The 16,147-nt window shown below is 34.8% G+C and overlaps 1 pseudogene; it reads left to right on the top strand.

Moving 5' to 3' along the window:
• Positions 1-9,515: 9,515 nt before the first annotated feature.
• The window catches only part of LOC129526557 (protein FRG1-like), a 28,943-nt pseudogene continuing 22,311 nt past the window's right edge, over positions 9,516-16,147 (top strand).

Here is a 16,147-nt window from a genome sequence, read left to right as displayed (position 1 = left end):
AGAAGCTTTTAATTTTTATAAAGCTTAGTTTATTTTTTTCTTTTATGGTTACTACCTTATCTCTTTGATCTAAGAGATCTTTGCTTACCCCAAAGTCAGGAAAATATTCTACGTTGTCTTTTAGAGGCATCATAGTTTTAGTTTTTACATTACATCTGTCATTAATCTCAAATTAATTTATGGCATGGTGTGAGTTTGGTTTCAAAATATACTTTTTTTTTTTTAACATCTTGATAGTCATTTGTGCCAGCACCACTGGTGTTTCCTTTTTCCATTAATCCAGTTTCGTATCTTCATAAAAAATCAATTATCTTTCTATGTATTGGTCTATTTCTGGACCCTGTTCTATCGATTGTCTGTTTTTCTTTTGGTATATTTCTCTTGATTGCTATAATTTCATGAAGTCTTGAGATCAGGTAGTGTGTGTCCTCCAACTTTGTACTTACTATTAGTTTATTAATTTCTACAGTGAAGCCTGTTGGATTTTCTCGGAGAATTGTATTGAGTCCAGATCATTTGGGGGAGAATCAACATCTTAATATTGGGCCTCAATATTTCATAATTTTCAATGTAGCAGTCTTGCATGCCTGTTTAAAAATTTATTCTTAAGTAGTTTATAATTTTACACTACTGTCAGTAGAACTTTTGAATTTGATTTTCCAGTTGTCTGCTGTCAGTATGTAGATATACAATTGATTTTTGTATAGTGACTTTGTAGTCTCATAAGTCTGTTTCACTTATTACTTCTAGTGGTTTGTTTATATAGAATACTAAGAAATTTGCAATTATGTTTCCTGTTCATTTTACTTCTTTCTTTCTAATCCTTATGTCTTGTCTTGCTTTTTATTGGTTTATTATACTGCCCAGGACTTCCATAGTGTTGAACATAAGTCACGAGAATGGGCATAATTGCATTGTTTCCAAGCTTAGGCAGAAAGCTTTCAGTAGTCCACCATATGGTATGGTGTCTGTAGGATCTACAGAGAAAACCTTTATCAAAATGAGGACATTCCTTTTAAACTTTGTTTCTTGGGAGTTTTTTATCATAACAATGTTTAATGCTGTCAAATGCCTCTTTCTGTGTCTGTTGAGATGATTATACAACTTTCTTCATTCTGCCAATGAATTATATTGGTTTCATTTTCAACTTTTAAACTAACTTTACATCCCTGAGATAAACCCCACTTGGTTGTGGTGCGTTGCCTTTTGGGATATTGCTAGATTTGATTTCTAGGGTTTTTTTGTTTTGTTTTGTTTTGTTTCTTAAGATTTGTATATTGGTTTGATGGGAGATATTGAACTTTTGTATCCTTTTCTTGTAATGGCTTTATTTGATTTTGGTGTCAAGGCGATACTGGGTGTCATAAAATTAGATGGGAAGTGCTGTCTCCTTCCCTGTTTTTGGAAATAGCTGTGTAAGATCGGTATGATTTCTTCTTTACATGTTTGATAGGATTTACCAGTGAAGTCATCTGAACCTAGAGGGTTTTGTTTGGTTTGGTTTTAATTTTCTGTGGGAGAATTAAGATTTTTTAAGAGATATTTTCAGATTTTTCTGTTGTCAGTTTTGGTAACTTGTGTCTTTTAGGAAAATTTCATTTCATCCAAGTTGTTGGATTTATTGGCATAAAATTTTTCAGAATATTCCTTTAATATACTTTTAATGTCTGTAGAATCTAATCTGTATTGCAGTCTCTTCATATTGGTAATTTGTGTTTTTTCTGTTTTTTCCTGGATCAGTCAGTCTAGCTGGAGGTTTATAAATTCTTTATAAGATCATTTATTTTAGATCGTTAATGATCTTTTAGTACAGGGGTATTCAATCTTTTAGCTTCCCTGGACCACAATCGAAGGAGAAGAATTGTCTTGGGCCACACATAGAATACACTAACGATAAGCTGATGAGCCAAAAAAATAAAAATAAAAAAAGCAAAAATCTCATAATGTTTCAAGAAAGTTTATGAATTTGTGTTGGGCTGCATTCAAAGCTGGCCTGGGCCACATGCAGTCCTCAGGATTTGACAAGCCTTTTTCAGTATTACTTATTTTCTCTTTTTTTCATTTTTTATTTCATTTATTTTCAGTCTTTTTTTTTTCCTCCCATTAACTTATTTTCAGTTTACTTTGCTCTTGTTTTATTGCTTCTTAAGAAGAGAGTTAGATCTCTTCATTCCACTTTAGTTTTAGTTATAGTCAACACATTTTGTTTCCATTTTCATTCCATTCAAAATATTATCTAGTTTTCCTTGTGATTTTTCTTTTCATGGACACTTGAGTTATTTAAAAGTGTATCGTTTTTAATTTCTACTACATAGAGATATTATAGGTATGTTATTGTTGCTGATTTCTAATTCATTTTTAGTATAGTTGGAGAACATACTTTCTTAGTGAATTTCCACGTACACTTGAAAAGAATGTGTATTCTGCAGATGTTCGTTCAGGGTTATTTTATTTTATTTTTTTGGAGATGAAGTCTCCCTCTGTTGCCCAGCAGGCTGGAGTGCAGTGACACAATCTCGGCTCACTGCAGCCTCCGCCTCCCAGGTTCAAGTGATTCTCCTGCCTCAGCCTCCGGAGGAGCTGGAATTACAGGCACCTGCCACCACGCCTGGCTAATTTTTTTAATATTTTTAATAGAGGCGGGGTTTCACCACGTTGGCCAAGCTGGTCTCAAACTCCTGACCTCAGGCGACCCACCCACCTCGGCCTTCCAAAGTGCTGGGATTACGGGCGTGAGCCATGGCGCCTGGCAGTTCAGTGTTTTGTAGATGTCAGTTAGATCAACTGGTGGAGCTTGTGACTATGCACATCTGTGTCCTTACTGATTTTTTATTCATCCTACAATGTAATGAGAGTTATGTTAGAATCTCCAGCTGTAATTCTAGATCTGTCTACTTGAGCAGTTTTTGCTTAAAGTATTTTGAAGCTGTCATGTGTACGCATTTAGGATTGTTAAGTCTTCGTTATAAATTCAGTCTTTCATTTTCATAACATTTTAACCTTTATTTCTGTTAAATGTCTTGATGCCTAGTTAAATTATTTGACCACCCTTTTTCTCCTGTCAAGCCTGGGCCTTTGTTAGTTCGTGGTTATTTATTAGGTTTTTGCCTGTAGACTTAGACAGTGACTCTTACTCTAGGAAAGATTCATCCTCATGGGCCTCAGACACATGTTCTAAGTATACTTGGTGAATTCTCTCCACTCTGCTGTGTCCCAAATTTGTGTGATCTCTGGCATCTCCAGTCAGCCCTCAGAAGTGCCAGCCACTCTGCAGAGGCCTTGTGGAGCCTGCCTACTGTATGCACTCCCCCAGCCCTTGGCCCCAGACCTGCAGAGAACTTTTGCATACTCTTCCGAGGCCTCACCTGTATGTAGTTCCCTCTTCTCCAGTACCTTATTCTATAAACTCCAAACATGTTAGCACTGCAAGACTCTCAGCTTAGTGACAGTGACATTGCCTCATTTTTGGAGGTCTCTACCTCTCTCTGCGTGGTCAAGAAACTGCCATTGGGCAGAAAACAGAAGTGTGTGAGAGATTTGCCTCCAGTGTTTTCCTGTTCTCAAATATCACAGTCCTGTTCTGCCTGTGTTCCAATCCCCGAAAACAGTTTTCTCAAATATTCTATCCAGTTTCAGTTTTCTCTTTGGTCATGTTGGGAGGGCAAGTCCATCTTGGCTGGAAGAGGAAGTCCTTCTGCATCTTTTTCTCTTTGTCCTTCCACCTTCTTTTGCATTGTGGATTTTCTAAACTTGTCGTAAAAGTAAGCATGTGCCTATTTGTGAAGGGAAAGAAAAAAACCTTTTAATTTTTTAAAGCTGTTCTGTTGGTTCCTCACAAGGATCTGAAGGGATTGGTAAATAGGATGAAAGAAACTCTGTCTTTCACATGGAGAGTACCATGTGTGACATTAATAAAAATGAGCCTGTCTGTAAGCAAGGATTTTCACTGAGCTCTGCTAGATTCAGAAGCAATTGAACTTACAACATCATAATTTGCAAAACACAGATGTGATTTACCCAGGAACTAAAGCTAAGTCAGCTATGGGTTAATAGAAGGTCTGTGAAGGGTACTTAGACTACATTAAGATTGGGGAAGAAAATTCCATTTCCAAATCTAAGATATATCATTCCTTTGTGCCAAGCACATAATGAAGGCAGAGATTTAAGGGGGTCCTTAGCACAGAAGCACTGGGTTAGTCAGAATGTGAGGTGAGCTGTCACACAGCCTTGATGCTAGAATGAGGGTGCCCTGGCAGTATCTTATCAGCCATGACACTGGTGCATCGGGCCAGTTTTTTTTTTTTTTTTTTTTTTTTTTTTTTTTGAGACAGGCTCTTGCTTTGTTGCTCAGGCTGGAGTGCAGTGACATGATCATGGCTCAGTGCACCCTCGACCTCGTAGGCTCAAGCAGTCCTCTCAACTTGGACTCCCGAGTAGCTGGGACCACAGCCTTGTACCACCATACCCAGCTAATTTCTTAATTTTTTTTGTAGAGATGGGGGTCTCCTTTTGTTGCCTAGGCTGATTTTGAACTCTTGGGCTTAAATGATTCTCCTGCTTCCACCTCTCAAAGTGCTGGATTACAGGCATTCCAGACATATGGAAACATTCTCAACTATGAAAATATGTGAAAAGCTTTGTTATGCATTGTGAGACAACACAGCGGGAATATTTCACCAACTGCCTAGGGTTTAAAAGGAAATAACTTTAAGCATGTGTCTAAATAGCAAGTAATGTTTTTGAGTGGATTCTCTTAAATTCAGCTTGGGCGTCTGCAGCATATACACAGCTTAAGCTGTCACCTGACATAGAGACAGGCAACTTCAGTGCCACCGTTCTTAGGACCCACTGCTTTTTCACAGCTAAAACCCCCGACTGGCACCGTTAAGTATTATGTTATGTTACTTTAGTCGCTAAACATATAAGCATACCTCCAAAGGTTGAATGTAGGCCACTTGCAGAAAGTAGGCAGAATGCTCACATTTAATTCTTGATGATAATGTATTTAGCTTTCTTATTCTTTGAAATCCCATTGAGAAAAAATACTGGCATCTGCTCAAAGTAATTTCTTTTTCAGTTTACAATATTATAAGTAATGTTATTGTATCATTTCCCTACTTTGACAGAGTGTGAAAATTTTGAGGAGCTTGTCTGCCAGAAATTTCTTCTTCATTTGCAAATCATTAATGAGATATTATATTTAAATGATTTTATTTAATATTAAGTGTACTTCTTGAACGTGGCATAGAACATACAAAATAAAACTAATTTAAAATTATTAACTGTTACATTTATAAGAAAGGCTTGCTAATCATAACACTGTTCAAAATGATTCAGAATAAAGCATTATTTCTTTTACTAAAAACAATTGTAGCTATAACTCAATCATCTAAATTGTCATTAGTTTTATTGCTTTCTAATCGTCTTTAGCTGAAATTTTAATTTTGATTAATTTTCCTTTTCTCCATTGTTTTTGTGTGTGTGTGGAGGTAAAATATACAGAATGTAGAATTTGCCAGTTTTTCTTTTTTTTCTTTATTATTATTATACTTTAAGTTTTAGGGTACAAGTGCACAATGTGCAGGTTACTTACATATGTATACATGTGCCATGCTGGTGTGCTGCACCCACTAACTCATCATCTAGCATTAGGTATATCTCCCAATGCTATCCCTCCCCCTTCCCCCCACCCCACAACCGTCCCCAGAGTGTGATGTTCCCCTTCCTGTGTCCATGTGTTCTCATTGTTCAATTCCCACCTATGAGTGAGAATATGCGGTGTTTGGTTTTTTGTTCTTGCGATAGTTTACTAAGAATGATGATTTCCAATTTCATCCATGTCCGTATAAAGGACATGAACTCTTCATTTTTTGTGGCTGCATAGTATTCCATGGTGTATATGTGCCACATTTTCTTAATCCAGTCTATCATTGTCGGACATTTGGGCTGGTTCCAAGTCTTTGCTATTGTGAATAATGCCACAATAAACATACGTGTGCATGTGTCTTTATAGCAGCATGATTTATGGTCCTTTGGGTATATACCCAGTAATGGGATGGCTGGGTCAAATGGTATTTCCAGTTCTAGATCCCTGAGGAATCACCACACCGACTTCCATAATGGTTGAACTAGTTTACAGTCCCATCAACAGTGTAAAAGTTTTCCTATTTCTCCACATCCTCTCCAGCACCTGTTGTTCCCTGACTTTTTAATGATCACCATTCTAACTGGTGTGACATGGTATCTCATTGTTGTTTTGATTTGCATTTATCTGATGGTCAGTGATGGTGAGCATTTTTCCATGTGTTTTTTGGCTGCATAAATGTCTTCTTTTGAGAAGTGTCTGTTCATGTCCTTCGCCCACTTTTTGATGGGGTTGTTTGTTTTTTTCTGGTAAATTTGTTTGAGTTCACTGTAGATTCTGGATATTACCCCTTTGTCAGATGAGTAGGTTGCGAACATTTTCTCCCATGTTGTAGGTTGCCTGTTCACTCTGATGGTAGTTTCTTTTGCTTTGCAGAAGCTCTTTAGTTTCATTAGATCCCATTTGTCAATTTTGGCTTTTTGTTGCCATTGCTTTTGGTGTTTTAGACATGAAGTCCTTGCCCATGCCTATGTCCTGAATGGTAACGCCTAGGTTTTCTTCTAGGGTTTTTATGGTTTTAGGTCTAATGTTTAAGTCTTTAATCCATCTTGAATTGATTTTTGTATAAGGCATAAGGAAGGGATCCATTTTCAGCCTTCTACATATGGCTAGCCAGTTTTCCCAGCACCATTTATTAAATAGGGAATCCTTTCCCTATTGCTTGTTTTTCTCAGGTTTTTCAAAGATCAGATAGTTGTAGATATGCGGCATTATTTCTGAGGGCTCTGTTCTGTTCCGTTGATCTATATCTCTGTTTTGGTACCAGTACCATGCTGTTTTCATTACTGTAGCCTTGTAGTATAGTTTGAAGTCAGGTAGTGTGATGCCTCCAGCTTTGTTCTTTTGGCTCAGGATTGACTTGGCAATGCGGGATCTTTTTTGGTTCCATATGAACTTTAAAGTAGTTTTTTCCAATTCTGTGAAGAAAGTCATTGGCAGCTTGATGGTGATGGCATTGAATCTGTAAATTACCTTGGACAGTATGTCCATTTTCACGATATTGATTCTTCCTACCCATGAGCATGGAATGTTCTTCCATTTGTTTGTATCCTCTTTTATTTCCTTGTGCAGTGGTTTGTAGTTCTCCTTGAAGAAGGACCTCTTCAAGGAGAATTTGCCAGTTTTTCTATTTTTATGTGTACACTTCAGTGGCATTTAAATACATGCACCATTTTACCTTCCCACCAGCATTGCACAGGGTTTCAGTTTCTCCACATCCTGCCCAACATTTGTTTTTCTGGTTTTCTTGGTTTCTGTTTTTTGTTTGTTTTGATAATAGCATTCTAATGGGTGTGAAGTGGTATTGCATTATGGTTTTGATTTATATTTCCCTAGTGACTAGTGATGTTGAGCGTCTTTTCGAGTGCTTATTGGCCATTTGTATATCATCTTTGGAGCAATGTCCATGTATATCCTTTGCCCAGTTTTGAATTGTGGTATTTGTCTTTTTGGAGTTCTCTATATAGCCTGGATATTAATTCCTTATATTGTATGTAGTTTACAAATATTTTCTCCATTCTCTGGGTTGCCTTTTACTCTGTTGACAGTGGTTCTTGATGCACAAAAGTTTTTAATTCTGATGAAGTCCAATTTGTCTGTGTTTTCTTTTGTTGCCTGTGCCTTTGATGTTCTGTATAAGAAATCATTGCCAAATTCATTGGCGTGAAGCTTTTCCCATTTTCTTCTAAAAGTTTTGTAACTTTAGCTCTTACATTTAGGTTTTTGGTCTATTTTAGGTTACTTTTTGTGTTTGGTGTTAGATAAGGGTCCAACTTCATTTTAGCTGAAATTTTATGTATTTTAAAATTGATTATGAAAAGCATGAAATGTTTAGTTGAATAGAAAATTTTGTGCAGTGGAATTAACTGAATCTTTAAAACCTTTTTATTATGGAAATATCCAAACTAATCCATACATAGAAGAATATAATGAGTCCCCCATGTGCCCTGGCCCCAGCATTAATTATCAATATTTTGCCAATCTCGTTTCATTTACATACACACCCCCACACACGTTTTTTCCAAGAAAATTTTAAGTAAAATTCACAGATATTACATCATTTTACCCATAAGTACATAAATGTACATTTCTCAACGTGGTATGTCTTTCTCTCATCACCTGTTTTGTTCTTTACTTTTATATATTATACTATGTCATTATCAGACCCCGTAAAATTAACAAGAATTCCTTAATATGTCATATCCAGTTAATGATTGACTCATTTCTACTCTAGTTAAAGTACAATTTAGGAGAAGGTTTGAGGATTTTTTTAACATTAAGATGTAAACTTTTATAACAACTGCTAAAATAATTGTTGCTAGAGCCTAACATTTCTATTGGCAAATTGGAAATTAGTATACATAGACATAGATTCTGCTCATTTTGCTTTCAATCTAAAATCGTAGTTAAGATTATTGGCCGGGTGCGGTGGCTCACATCTGTAATCCCAGCACTTTGGGAGGCAGAGGCGGGTGGATCACGAGGTCAGGAGTTCAAGACCAGCCTGGCCAATGTGGTGAAACCCCGTCTCTACTAAAAATACAAAAAAAAAATATTCGGTCATGGTGGCAGGCTCTTGTAACTGCAGGTACTCGGGAAGATGAGGCAGAGAATTGTTTGAACCCAGGAGGCGGAGGTCACAGTAAGCCAACACCGCGTCACTGCACTCCAGCCTGGGTGACAGAGCAAGACTCCATCTCAAAAAAAAAAAAAAAAGATGACTATGCTAGAAAGTCTTCCTGTAGAGGCATTTTTAAGAAGCATTATGATAGGCATTGCCTCTGGCAAGCAGGCATGAATAGATGGCTGGGGTCTATCATGAGAGAGACCGTTCTCCATATATCACTTTGTACCCTCACATGTTGCCTTTTGTTTTGTTTTGGTCTTTTTTTGAGACAGGACCTTGTTCTGTCACTCAGGCTAGAGTGCAGTGGCGTGATCATAGTTCACTATAACCTTGAACTCCTGGGCTCAAGTGATCCCCTTTCACAGCTCCCTGAGTAGCTGGGATTACAGGCATGCACCCCCATGCCTGGCTGTATGTTGCTATTGTGTATTTTAAAAACCTAATCCTGACTGCTGGTAGTCGCAGGAATCTGTGCACATACATGCAAACAAGTACATGTAAAACTGGTGAAATCTGAATAAGCTTCATGGATTATATCAATGTCAGTTTCCTGATTCTAACAATGTGTGATACTTATGCAAGATGTCATCATTGAGACAAAGCAAGTGAAGGATATGTGAGATCTTCATAGTATTTCTTACGACTGCAAAATAAAAAGTTTTTAAAACTAAGTTATAATAACAAAGAACTCTGTGTCAAAACTAAAATATAAAGTTGAAATATCAATTTTATTTTTTAGAAATCTGGTGGACAGTAACAAACTTTGGTGGAATTTTAGGAACCATAGCCATTGAAATGGATGAGGGAACCTATATACATGCACTCGACAATGGTCTTTTTACCGTGGGAGCTCCACACAAAGAAGGTTTGTGTCTGGAAGGGAAGATCCTGCCACAAGGGTAGATTTTAGGACATTCATTCACTTAGGCCAAACTCTAACTAGTCTTAAACATTTTCCAAAGAAATGGAACCATTGCATTTGACTCTTCCATTTTTTAATTCCTTAATATTTACCAGCCATTGGGAAGTCCCTCTTTCTAATATAAGAATTTGAAAACATTCCATATAGTTCCATAAGAGTATCTTTGGAAATTGAAACAATATGAATGATTAAAATAGTAAGTGGAAAGAAAAAAGAAAACCTATTTGAGTCAAACGTATTTGAATTTCTTTTTTATTCAGACCTATTACCAAAACTAACCTGGGTGCATTTAACAATTTGAAGTTTCCTCATTTTCTTTAGTCCATTAGAGGAAGCACTAATGAGATATGAAGTAATTAGAAGATAAAAAGCAGTATCATTTGGTCAGCAAGGCCATCCATTGAATAAATGAAAGCATTTAGCTTTTTTAAATAAGTGATTATTTATGACTGTATTTTAAAACATAAAGAGAAGCTATCTCGAAAGTTATTAAATAAGCATTATATCACCCTGACTTACTCAGTGTATAAAATTAGCACTGTAGTTAAAAGAAGGTAAAATAGATCTTGATTCCAAAGATACAGTATTACAGTGACATCAGTATATCTGAATATTCTTACATTTAATTGCAGAAGAAAATAGCCACATTTTTTAAAGCAAAATAATGTCTTTATAGCAAATGTCAAATTTATTTTCAAATGTTTTTTCTCCAATAGTTGATGAGGGCCCTAGTCCTCCAGAGCAGTTTACGGCTGTCAAATTATCTGATTCCAGGTGAGCTTATGTTGTAATATAATTAGTAACCAGTTATTTTAAAAATTGAATTGTATTCATTAAAAATTTTAGTATCTGTCTTAAGCCCACGGTAATTTTGATATAAAAAATGAAATGGCTTTTTTGAAAAGTAGATTTTGTGATCTACTTTTCGTGGATTTCCTATCAATATATAATGCTAGGCTGGAAAAAAAGATATGTAAGTTAAAAATGAAGATTAATAATTTCACACACCAAGTAAGATAGATTAAAAAATAAATCAAATAGTACAAAACCTGGTTCACTGTTGCTATGATATTTAAACTCACTGTTTGGAAGTCTAAAGACAAACAGGAAGACTAAAAAAAGGAATATTGTTGAAACCAGCAGAGAATGTTACAGCGTCATAACGACCAAAAGAATATTTTTACTCACTATTTTTACAGTCATTTTATAAAGTAGCCTTTTTTATTCTCACCTTGTGCAGAAGTATAGAATGATTCTTTGGGTAAAAGATACTGAAAGTGAATTTACATATTTTAGTAATTGGTTACATCGACATGATAATGATTTCTGTTATATAATCATTAACGTATAAAGGAGTAAAAGTCAATTCTGGCATCCAAGGAGATTCTTGGTAAGGTAAAAGAAATCATAATTTTAAAAAATCACATTAAGATGATTATTTCTATACTTTCTTTGGAAGTCTGATAAGTAGGGTGAAAGACAAAGAATAAAAGCAGAGGAAGAAAAAATTCAATAGTTTTAAACTGCTTTACAATTATAAACAAAAAAGGATTATGAAGAAAATTAACTGACAAATGAGGAAAATATTTGCAACAATCTTAATAGGCAGTGAGTTCTTACTCTTCATATGTATCTCGTATAGAATTCATAGCACTGAAGACCCCAGTAGAAAAATTGCGAACAATCAGATCTGAATAGAAAAGTGGACAAGGCACATTACCAGATAATCTAAAAACTAAAAAGGAAAGGAAAAGAAAAACAATTGTTATTCTAGTTAACTACTAAAATGCAAATGAATAGGATACGGTTTTTTTCCATATCAGGTTTTCAAGTATTTTTTTAGAGTCATAATGTTTAAAAAAAAATCCATGATACAAAACATACTCTGTTAATTTGAGGTAAGAATATAAATGGAAGCAGCATTTTCTGGAAAACAGTTTGATGACATAAAGTTTTAGTAATTTATTATTGAAGTTTATAACTAAAGAGGTATAATTGAAGAATGATGAATTTTGAAAATATTTGTTATGTAATATATAAGGTACAATGCTTATATTAAAAAAGCAAAATATAAAACTAAATTTAAAACTCCACTGTCCAATATGGCAACAACTAGTCACGTGTAGATTTTTTTTTTTTTTTTTTTTTGAAGGCACAGAGTCTCACTCTGTCATCCAGGCTGGAGGACAGTGGTGTGAACATAGTTCACTATAACCCCAAATTTCTGGGCTCAAGCACTTCTCCTGCATCAGCCTCCCAAGTAGCTGGTATTACGTGTGCACACCACCATGCCCAGCTAACTTTTTAAACTTTTTGTAGAGATGGGGTCTCACTATGTTGTCCAGGCTGATCTTGAACTTCTTGCCTCAAGCAATTCTCCCATTGCCTTCCCAAAGCACAGAGATTACAGGAGTGAGTCACCACTCAGCCACATGCATCTTTTGAACACTTGGAATATGTCCAGTCTGAAATTTTAGATATGTACACACCCACACACATACACATGTCCTGTTTTGATGTCCTATAATTAATTTTCTCTCAGTTTTTAACTTTTATCTACCTTATTAATGTACAGAATCGCCCTAAAATCTGGCTATGGAAAATATCTTGGTGTAAATTCAGATGAACTTCTTGTTGGGCGTTCAGATGCAGTTGAACCAAGAGAACAATAGGAACCAGTCTTTCAAAATGTAAGTGTTGTTATTGTTTATAAAAACTTCCTGTCAGTTTAACAGAAAGTCTGTAACAGTCAATCATAATATATTTAAAAAGAAAAAGTAGGATGCAATAGTATAATACATTAAATTGGAATAAATCAGTAAGAACATAGAGCCTTAAAGAGATCTCAAAATATAGTGCAACAAAAATAGCTTTAGTACTTTTGCCCACAATTATTTCTGTGTATCATTAGTGCCTAGATATGGATCTCATTTCCACTGAAGAACCAGTCAATTTTAGGTCACAGAGTAGGAAAACAGAATCGTTCCTAAGTATCTTCCTTGTAGCAGAAATCATGGATGCTTTCAGAAACATTACAGACTGTAAGAGAACAGTGGAGCTAGCTAAGAACAAGTTGTGACAATTTGCGTATAAAATATAAATAATAATAGTTCATTGAAGTAAATTATCTCTAAAAGACTTTCAGTTCATAAGCTTAAAATAGTGTATGAAAAGATAGTTTTAATATAAGAAGAAAAAAGAATAAACTAATTCTTAATTTTAGTAAGTAGACAGTTGTATATGAATGTTTTGTTAAATCTTTGTTGATACAGAATACATGATTTCCTTTTTCTGTGTGAGAAGTAAAGATTGAACAAAAAATATGTGAGTGCTAAACTGTCTTTAAAAAGTAGATAACTATATCAAAAACAGTAAGGACCAGTGGGTACCACGCAGAACAAGCAAATAGAAGATAAGCTCAGCCTTTGAGTAGCAGCTTTGGTAGTATACAATAATGAACTGAAAATAGGAACTCAGCAGTGTTTTCTAAGATGACAGATTAAACAAACATCCCACCAGAAAGAGGTAATCACTTAGACTAATTTCCTCATCCCCTAGGATAAAATCTTAAGTCAGTGACTTGAAAACTATTTTCACCCAATCCATTGAGAAATGCATTTTTACATTGCAGCCCAGCACACACATATGCATAACTGAAGCAAGAGTTGTACTTAACAATACTTACTTATCCATGTGTTATGCACCTTGATATTTCTTATTCTCTTTTACCCCTTCCTCTGTGTATCTGTGTGTATTCCTTTTCCCCCCAGCCCACCCAATACCGTTCAGGAAACACTACATTGATTTCATTACCTATTAATATGTTGCAACCCCTTTGAGATGATCCTACTAGTTGTGATGAGATGTTTCTAATATTTCGCCAGTAGAAAATGTCAATATTTCATAAGGCCAGGATGATGACTTAGATAGTACTAATAATACAACACTTTAGGAAAGTTCATTTCATTTTATTTTTAGGAAGGACACTAAGTTTCAAAAATTTAAATTTAAATGAAAGAGGGTCTTAAAACTCTATTTCAAAAAGGACTCAGCTGAATAATCTGTGGCACAGGTTTAAATTGCCTTGGACCACACCGCCATGTTCCAGGGCTCACCAGGAGCCATCCAGATGAGAGACCACCCAGCCCTTGGGACTTGACTAAGAAATTAAATCCATGTTATCAGCACGTTTTTAACTGGATGTGATATAAGGTTAACATATTTTGTAATCATTGTATTTATAAAAATTTTGTCTAAATGTTATGGTATTCCAAGTTTTCCAAAAGAATCAACCAAATACAAGTTAGAAATAAATGTTATATTTGTTACAGGAGTTAAGCTAACCAAATTTGTAACCCAGATTTAGATACACAAGAAAATCAGTTTTTAAAGTTTTGTTTAATAGAAAGCAGTGTAATACATCAAATATTAAACAACTAAAAATGTATATGAATATTTATTTTCACACACAAAAGTCCTTCAGACATTGATTCTTAAATTCAAAACACCAAAGGCATTGTATATACCTTTTCATGTTTTCTAATTGTGAAGAAAATAAATTTTATTTAAAATGTTAATATTTGAATAAAATATGCATTCATAATTATGTTCTTGTGTTTAAAGTTAATTTTCCAAACAGAACTAAATCAGTTTCATCTTCAGTAGATCTTTTAGAAAGGAAGCAATCCTACCTCATCTAATTAGAATTTAGTCCTACTAGGAAGATACATTACAAATGTTTATTTTGGTAATCTTTGAATAGTAAAATGAAAGGTGATCTTGGTTTCCTTTTCTATATGTTCTTGTATTATATTTTTCAGGTTTTTCTCTAAGTTCTTTTCTGTGATTTTTAAATCAGGGAGGAAAAATTAATTCAGTCTAAACACTTAATGTTTCTTCCACAAGAAGTATCCTCATGGCTATTTTGTTATTTTGTTTCACTTGGGGGAAAATGGCTTTGTTGGCCTCAAATAACTGCTTTATTAGATGTAATGAAGCAGGGGACATAGAAGCAAAAAGTAAAACAGCAGCAGAAGAAGAAATGATCAAGGTAATGATGACATTTTATACAGATGACTGCATTCACACATGCGATGTGACTGTATCTCTTTAAAATGTTAAGTCATCATTTACTGTCACCTTAAAGATTTAGTTAATAGCTTTTTATAATGTGGTGTTTCAAATAGACTCATTTTAAATTATAAATCCCATAGTTGATGGCTTGTTTATACAATGTGTTAGAGAAATCAGTGCATCTAGGAGCTACCTTGCCATTATCTCCATGGATTAGTATCTTTTTCTGGTAGTTCCACATGCTCTTTTTAAGCTTTCATTTTCTTGTTTTCTTGCTTGTATTTTAAAATCTGATTTCTTAAATAGATGACATGTACATGTGGTCCAACATTTTAAAATAAAAGCATATAAAGATGAAGATACATGCCTGCCATGCATCTTACTCACCTGTGTCCCAGCTCCTGTTCCTCGTTCCCTTTGTTTTGTTTTTTTTATGGCCTCCTAAAGTTTCTTTATAAACATATGAATATATTTATAATTTTCAACTGTTTTACACTAAAGACAACCTCCTCTATAGTCTTCTCGACTTTGATTTTTTTTCCTTAAAATTATATCTTGGAGAGTTTTCTACTATTAGTTTGAATGTAGAAAGTTTTCTCTTTGTCTTGCTTTTCCTCTCTTTCTCTCTCTCTCTCTTTTAACAGCCACATAAAATTCCATTTTAGGGATGTACCTTAATTTATTTAGTCTTCTGTAGATGGAAATTTAGGCTGTTTCCAGTGTTTTGCTCTTATAGACAGTGCTGCAGTACATAACACTGAATATGCATCAATTTGTAGATGTGCGGGTGGACCTGAAGATAAATTTCCAGAAGCAGAATTACCAGGTCGGGGTATACGCGTTTGTATTTACGTAATGCTTGAGCTTCTATGATGACAATCACTCTATGAAACATAAAAAATCATAGCAGAACTTCTGGGGCCTTAGCCCTTACATTTTAAAAATATTTTTATTAATAGTACCTGTCTTCTTTGCATTAGGAGAAACATGAATCACATAAAACATGGTTTTTATTTTATTTTTAAAATTCGTGTGCATCACTAATCTGGAAATAAAAGTTCCTTATTCCAGGCTAAATTCCCTCATCCATAGTCAGATGTGTTATCCATTGCACCAGTGGCCTGTGCCCTCCCTAATCCTACTCTTTGTTTTACATCATTGTAAAAGTTACACAGACATCTTCATATCAAGGTGAAATTCCAAGTAATATTGTTAATATAACCTAGATAAATCAGGTAGTTAACTGGAACTTGATGAAAACATTTAAGGATTAATTTTTTAGACTCACAAAAGCCACTGATCTTTAACGATATACATATACCAGGATGTGTCTAAAGAATAACTCCCCCCTTCTTGACACATGGCTTTTCTGTGTCTTGGC

This window comes from Gorilla gorilla, chromosome 15 (genome assembly GCF_029281585.2).
Source record: "Gorilla gorilla gorilla isolate KB3781 chromosome 15, NHGRI_mGorGor1-v2.1_pri, whole genome shotgun sequence".
In the NCBI taxonomy this organism is placed as follows: domain Eukaryota; kingdom Metazoa; phylum Chordata; class Mammalia; order Primates; family Hominidae; genus Gorilla; species Gorilla gorilla.
This window is presented reverse-complemented; position numbering and strand designations above follow the sequence as displayed.